General features: G+C 31.6%; 1 long non-coding RNA gene across 1 annotated transcript; it reads right to left on the bottom strand.

Annotated features, from left to right (window-relative positions):
• Nucleotides 1-3,426: 3,426 nt before the first annotated feature.
• LOC145804543 (uncharacterized) lies at nt 3,427-6,406 on the bottom strand. Its single transcript, XR_014346510.1, has 2 exons — nt 5,955-6,406; nt 3,427-3,916 (listed from the first exon to the last, which is right to left on the bottom strand). It is a non-coding gene; the product is annotated as an uncharacterized LOC145804543 (long non-coding RNA).
• Between the last annotated feature and the right edge of the window lie 1,196 nt (nt 6,407-7,602).

Below are 7,602 nucleotides of genomic sequence, written 5' to 3'. Positions count from 1 at the left end.
AACATATTGGTGAAGATTTTAAAATTATTAATTGAAGATGGATATTATAGTAAACATGATAATTTTGGTTAATGCAGTAACCTCTTATTAATTTTTACAAAATTGTGGAATCAATTTAAATATATCATGGTTGTAACTTCGGAAGAAAGTTGAGTACTTGAGCGTCGTAATTGGACTCCAATAAAATGATGAGGTGTATGTTAACATGTTTAAATTATACAAGTTTTTGTTATAAAATATTGCTATGTATACTTTACATATGATACTAAGTTAAAAATATTTTTAAAACACTTTTGAATTGCAAACTAATATAAAATTTAGTTGGAATAACTTTTGAGTTTGGGATTGTACAAAAGTAAAAATTTTATGATATATTTTGAAATCAAAATGGGACCTATAGCTATTTGTTGTTACTTTGTAAGTTGTCAATGGTTCTATTATCTTGGTTTTGACATAAGAATCTTTTAAGCTTTTAAAATGTGAAGTTATTAGATTGGTGAACAGTTTAAATATATAAATCTTCTTGTATACTTGTGTCTATTATAATAAATTGGTCTGTTCATTCTCACATAGAAAAAGTGAGAGTGCAAGTAGAATCTGAAGTGTCTATTCAGTCAATTGATAAAAGTTGAACATGTATAACACGTGCAATCTTCTAGACATTCTCATACAATTAAAAGATCCTTGCGATTATATTATTTTTCTAAGTGAGCAATATCAAGAGATTGAAGAGATGATTGCTACGTATGATGAAGATATTGGCGATTTGTAACATGGTAAATGAATTGGTACAAATTATTAATTAGATATGAGATCATGTTATACTTTTTTAAAAGGTTTGAAATCTAATGAGTATTTTTTTGAAGATAAATAAATAAATACAAAACTATTGTAAGAGGTTGCGATTTGAAAAGAGTATTGTTCTTACCAATGTTATAAATATAGGTTTATAATGATTATAGTGGTATTGTGGCATTTTTTATCTTTTGCTTCGCCAAACAAAATAAATTTGATTTGTAAGTTAAACAAATTTATCTATGGTTTTAAACAAACTTCTGAGCAATGATATTTAAAGGTTCACCAAATATTATTACTTGGCTTTATGGATAATACTGTTAATTTATGCATATATCTCAAGGTCAGTGGAAGTAATTTATTTTTCTTGATCCTTTATAGCGATGGAATTTTACTTACTAGTAATAATTTCGAACTAATACTTGATGTGAAGATATTGTTGTTAATAAATTTTTGATATAAAATATCTTGGCAAAGTATTTTATGTGTTTGGCATTAAGATACTTGAAAAATAACTTAGAAGATTATTTGTCTCATCTCAAAGAGCATACCTAGAGCACAATTTTACTGAATTTAATATGCAGAATTGAAAGTTTTACTTTGCTCTTCTTAATGATCGAGATTAATTAACATTCAGTATTCATAAAATGATTTTGAGAAAAAAAAAAAAATTCATGAAGAATGTCTTGTATGCTAGTGTTGTGAGAGTTTAATGAATTATGAAGTTTGGATTAAACTTGGTGCCTATGTAATTAGTTTGTTAGACAATTATTATTTTAATTTAAGTCTTGACCATTGGGTTGGAACATATAAAGTGTTATGATATTTATAGAGAATTAAAGATTATACAATTGGCTATAGAAGAATTAATCATGTTAATATTATTGGTTGTATAATGTCGACTTTGGAAGTTGTTCAGATGATATATAAAATCTCTTATAATTTTTCACTATGCAAACATATTTCAGAGTTCGAATTGAGTTATGTAATTAAAGAATTTTATTTCAGAGTTTGGAATTGTTAATTTCATCTCCAAACCTATAAAGATGTATTATGATATATGGTTTTAATTTTTTCTATGAAGAATAACAAAAACTCTGATGGCGTAAAATACATAAATTTAAAGTACTCCAGAATTAAAGAGTTGTTAAAGATGATATTCTTTATGAGCACATGTTATAGAATACATACTAGTTGATCCTCTAAATATAGGGCTTAAGCCAAATTTTAGTTTGCTAAATATATTGAGCATATGGGTACCTTACAGTTTTTTATGGGCTTGGTTAAAGAAATTTTTTATCCATGAATATTATTTATGGTATATTTCAGTTAATAAAGTTTAATGTGTTTATTCACATTTTGTTTATAGTTATATGTGTGTACACATAAATGGTAATTGTCATATATGTATACCTCTTATATATGAGCTCTTACAGCTATGTTTTAATTTTGAGATATAAAGATTAACACTTCGGTTTAGAAGTGTATATGGATCCATAAAGTGTGATGCTTGGTTTAAAGCATGAAAGACCTCGGTTTAGAGGAATAAAGGCTTCTTTTGGAAGTGTAAAATGGAATAAAATTCCTTGCAGGGTCTTGTTAAGACCATACAGAGGATTGAATGTGGAATTAGCATGTTATATAATTTTGGATCAATTATGCTGAAATTCCACACTACGCTTTATCACATATAGGAATCCATGTTGGTGAGATATTAGTGTTTGTAATTATGGAATGTGTTATGTTGTTTAATAGCATAATTACCGCTATAGTTCGATATTAATATTTCTCATTGAACGGGATTCTGTACTGAGATGTTTTTATTCTGAATCATGTTTATGTGGCCACTAAAGTTGTTTAACCCGAGAGTCATTTTTCTTAAATAAAATATTTTCTTAAAGTAGTAGTCAATGTTGCCTAAGTGGGAGAATGTAAGAATTTATTCTTAATTAGGCTGTCATTGACTATATTTTGTTTGGTTTGTGAAAAACGGGTTGAACGTGATTCAGATAGATTGACTGGTATGAGCCCAAAATTATTATTGTGATCCATAAAGTTTGGGCCATGGTCATCTTAGTGTATATATTATTTTATATGTGGATATGTGATATAGAGGTGTAAGGCCTGTTTTAAGTTATTTGGGTTCCTTAATGGGAGGGTCCAGTAATTGTTTTATTTAGGCCCAGTCCCCTCTCCTATCCTTATTAGGGTTTACATATATCTATATATATGTAGATCAAAGGGTTGTCAGCCCCATTGAAAGACAACATAAAGATTAGAAGAATGAGGGGAAGAGCTGGTGCTAAGGTTTCCGATTGTGAATACCATCATCTTTCAAAGAAGCAAAACTCAAGACAATAACGGAATCAAACGGTATGTATCCAAGTTTATGTTTTAGTAGTTAATCATATTCATAGTGTTTTGATTTCTAGTATATAAATCCTATATTCTTACAGTTGGTGCTAAAAGTATATAAGATCGTATACTTTACACTGTGTTGAGATTATAAATGTGGATGAGGATTTGAAAACAAAAAGGGAAAATGGAAATAAATAAATAAATAATTTATATTTCATTCACATTTTCTCTTTTTCTTTTAAATTTTTACTCAAATTTATGATTCAAACACAATTTTAAAAACTAAAGTGGAACAATTAAAAAATTATAGATTAAAATGTAACAAAATATTCAGTTTAGGGTCACTAATGTAATTAATCTGATTTTATCTCATTCATAAGTGGTTTAATTTGTGGGGTTCTGTGTCACTGTTGTTGGGTTTGATTTGGCTGAGAATGGCTGCAACTGTGGAATCAATTGCACCTGTGACCCTTGCACTTGCAAATGATAGTAATGACAACTTCCTAACTAGCTTTTTACAAAAACAGAGATGATCCTCTCATAAAAATCTGAATACGTAGCATCTTTGTGCTTGTGGGTATGATACTTTCTTCTTCTTTTTTTCTTTTTTTTCTTTTTTTTGTTACAGGGAAATCCTCCCACCTTCCCGCAGGTTCAAGGCAGAGATCACCAGGGTGTAAAAGACTATAACCTGGAAGCTTGTCCCGACCTCCCAAGGCAAGTTTCGATTAAGTCAGGACTCGCACAGTGGGGAGCATTAAACCTACACCAAGTAGCTGATTAAGCATCCTTGAGGTCCAACCTCCTAACCAACCGTGCTTCGCCCAAAAAATTGACCCAAAAGGAGAATTGAACTTGTAACTTTGGGACTTAAACTTTAAAACCTTACTACAATGCCACAATGCCACAACCCCTTGAGTTGGGTATGATACTTCTTTAAATTAAGAAACTTTTTATTGTTTAAAAATGAAATGAACTTGCTTGCGGCAAAATAACTACGTAATCATGCATTTTTAATTATTGCGACTACTTTTCCACACACCAAAAAAACAAAATTGCGTGGTTCTGTCTCTTAGCAAGTACTGTTGTCACACAAGAGTCAAATCTAAAATCAAACAATCTCCAAAGATTTAGTGTTGTTTTGAAAAAATGATTAAAGTTTATTTTTTTTATTTATTTATTTTGACTTTTTTTAAAATATTTAATAAAAAAAATATATAAGATAATGTGACTGAAAATAGATTCAAAATTGATAAATGACTTTTAATCCACTTTTTAAAACAGCCTTAATGATGGCACAAGCTTTGTACCAACACATCTAAACAAACAAATAATTTGTTTGGTTTTGAATTTTTGAGTTTTTTTTTTTTTTTTTTGGTGTTTAATGGACCTTTTTTAAAATATATATATATATATTAGTCAATTTTTTATTTTTATTTGGGAGATTTTTTTTTTTTTTTATAAAACTCAAGGTTTGATCCTTATAACTGAATAAATCCTAAATTTTTAATTTTATCAATTTCAATCATAATATTTGAATTTGTTTAATCTAAACTATTAGCCTATTTTTGTTAAGTAAAATCGACCGAAAGAAATGGTAATTTAGTAATTAAACTTAACAAAAAATGATGTTTTAAACATTTTATGTACACTTACATTGAGTTTAATGGCTAAAATATATATTTTTTTCATCAATTTTACTTAGTAGAAATAGGCGCATGGTTTAAATTGAAGATAAATAATAAATAAATAAATTGACAAATTTAAAAGGGTAAATTACATTGACACCCCCTTGAGATTTCTATTTAATACAAATTCTTCCTTCATGTTTTAAAAATTACACATACCCCCCTGTCAAGTTAAAATGACATATTTGCCTCTTAACCTTTATACATCTAAAATAATAAAATAATACAGATATTTTGTTCACGTCATTTCAAGGAAAATAGCAATCTTCTTTGGTTTAACTCACACAAAAAATTGAGTTTTTTTTTTATCACCAAGAATTAAAACAAGCAAAATCCACCATTCTCATCATGGAAAAATCATGAGAAGGTGGAATTTCCTTGATCACCAAGGATATAGAAAATCAATGATGATCATAGAAGCAAAGTAGAGATGGAACCAAATAAAAAGCAAATCAAATAAATGAACATGAATTTACATCATCTCTCATGGAAAAGAGCAAATATATACTCAAATCCATGTAAAGAGTGGGTGGAGAGAGTAGATTACAAATCATTTCTAGGTGGAAAACACGTTTGGCTTCCATGAAAATACAGAGAAAGTAGGAGAAAATGAAAGAAAATAAAGATAGAAGGCTCTCTAATCTCCCAATTGAACTCACGGATCATTCAATTAGCCCCATAAAAAAATCACAAAAGCTCATTAGAATATGAACAAGGATTGAATTATGAAAGTTAAACTTGTTTGGATGGTGAGAAAATAAGTGAAAAATTGAGGGGGGAAAAAAACGAAAGAAAATGAAAACAATCAAGAGAATTATGAAAATAAAACATAGGGTAGGAATAAAACCCTCTATACAAGTCCATATCTAATCTAAATAAGCAATAAAAACTCAGAAAATAAAGTGTTTGGGACGTGAGAAAATGAGAGAAAATGAAAGAAAACAAGAATTTAAGCAATTCCAGCAACTCTTATAAAGGGGTGGCTAATCCCCCCCACTATCCACAAAGACCAATCACATTATAAAAAATAGAAATCAAAAGTATACAGTGTTTGGCAAGAGAGAGAAGAAAAGAAAATAGAAGAGAAAATGATGAGAAAGTTCAAGAGTTTACCTCAAGTAAAGACGATGAGCAGCTTAATTGACAATCCTTCTTCTAATCACCCTCAAGCTTTTGAAATTGGACTTGAATCTCTAGCAAAAATCTCCATTGATGATAGCTTCAATGGTATATGTATATATGTGAGTATAGAGAGAAAATAATTGAAGAGTTTTTGGGTGTCTTCATTAATTCAATCCTTCAACGGTTTTAAGGGTCAAGGGTTCTCTAATTCAATGATCTCGGGGGGTTTTATAGGCTAAACGGTTGAGAAAGGTGCCTTGGGTGCAATTTTTCGTAAATTATGTAATAGTTTGCACGGTGGGATCTTCTAGAAACTAATCTGTTTGCCCCAAAAATTGTCTTGTCATACAAAAATTGTCTCGCCAAACAAAAAAGTGCAGGCCAAACAAAAAAGTTGTCTGGAAAAATAATTTTTGTACGACTAAGGCCAAAATGGTGCAAACAGGATATTACCAAAGGATTCTCCTCCTTTATACTCATTTCTACTCTATCTTTTGCTCAGTTATTGAAATATACAATGTTTTTATTGAAAAGTTAGCTTGGACATCACAGAATGATTGGATTTTACAAGTCTACAAATATTTTGAAAATAGTTTTAAAGGTCTAAAAATAGTTTTGGTCAAAATGGGTGTACGGTTGGAATCTACTTTCAATCATGAATTTGCTAGAGATATTGAAGTCATGTGTATAGGTTTTCATCATCGAATGACTAGAAAAAAGCATCTAAGTCTTAGGGTTGGTCAAAATAGGATGTCTACACACTATTTTTTTGTATTTAACAAAATTTTAAAAGGTTTTTTGATAACTTTTGTTGGGTCTATCCCATATCGACTCGGGAGGGACTCCTCGTCTACCTTATAAGCGTACTGGCCTCCTCTATCTGTCAACAGGCCTTTTTCCCTCTTCCAGGGGGAGGAACAAAACCGTAAGGGGGCAAGCTCTCAGCGGCCCAACCCCAAAGAGGACAATATGTTGACACACCGCGAGGGACCAAGCAGTGCATTGGCGCTAGAAGAAGGGCGTCCGGCAAACTCTTCTGCTGTTCGCAGCCCAGTCCACTAGGGGGTTATATTGGGTCTATCCCACATCGACTCAAGAGGGACTCCTCGTCTACCTTATAAGTGTACTGGCCCCCTCCATCTGTCAACAGGCCTTTTCCCCTCTTCTAGGGGGAGGAACAAAACCGTAAGGGGGCAAGCTCTCAGCGGCCTAACCCCAAAGCTGACAATATGTTGACACACCGCGAGGGACCAGGCACGTGCATTATACTGACGTGGGTAAGCCCATAAAGGCCATAGCCCACTATGAACAACCCAAGCCCATCACTTGAAGCCCAATACATAACCCAACTGGTGAAGTCCAGAACAGTTGGAATCCAACGTGGCATAAAGAGCCAATGACATTCAGACATACGGCAGGTAAAGGACAAGCTACATCAGCAGACAAAGATCTGCAAAGTTATTGCCACTGCACATCACCATTAATGCAGCCCATCACAGCATTTATTACGACAACACCTCTCCGTCAAAACAGCACCCCCTCACCCTGAACAAGGTAAGCTACAGCATAGACTTTCGGCCAAGGTGGCAGGTCGGAAGGGACGGCGAAATAATTACCAAAGGATATAAGCAGACGTTGA

Source organism: Camellia sinensis, chromosome 12 (assembly GCF_055761805.1).
Source record: "Camellia sinensis isolate YWXY chromosome 12, ASM5576180v1, whole genome shotgun sequence".
Taxonomy (NCBI): Eukaryota; Viridiplantae; Streptophyta; class Magnoliopsida; order Ericales; family Theaceae; genus Camellia; species Camellia sinensis.
Note: the sequence above shows the minus strand (reverse complement) of the source record. Positions and strands in the feature narration are given on the sequence as shown.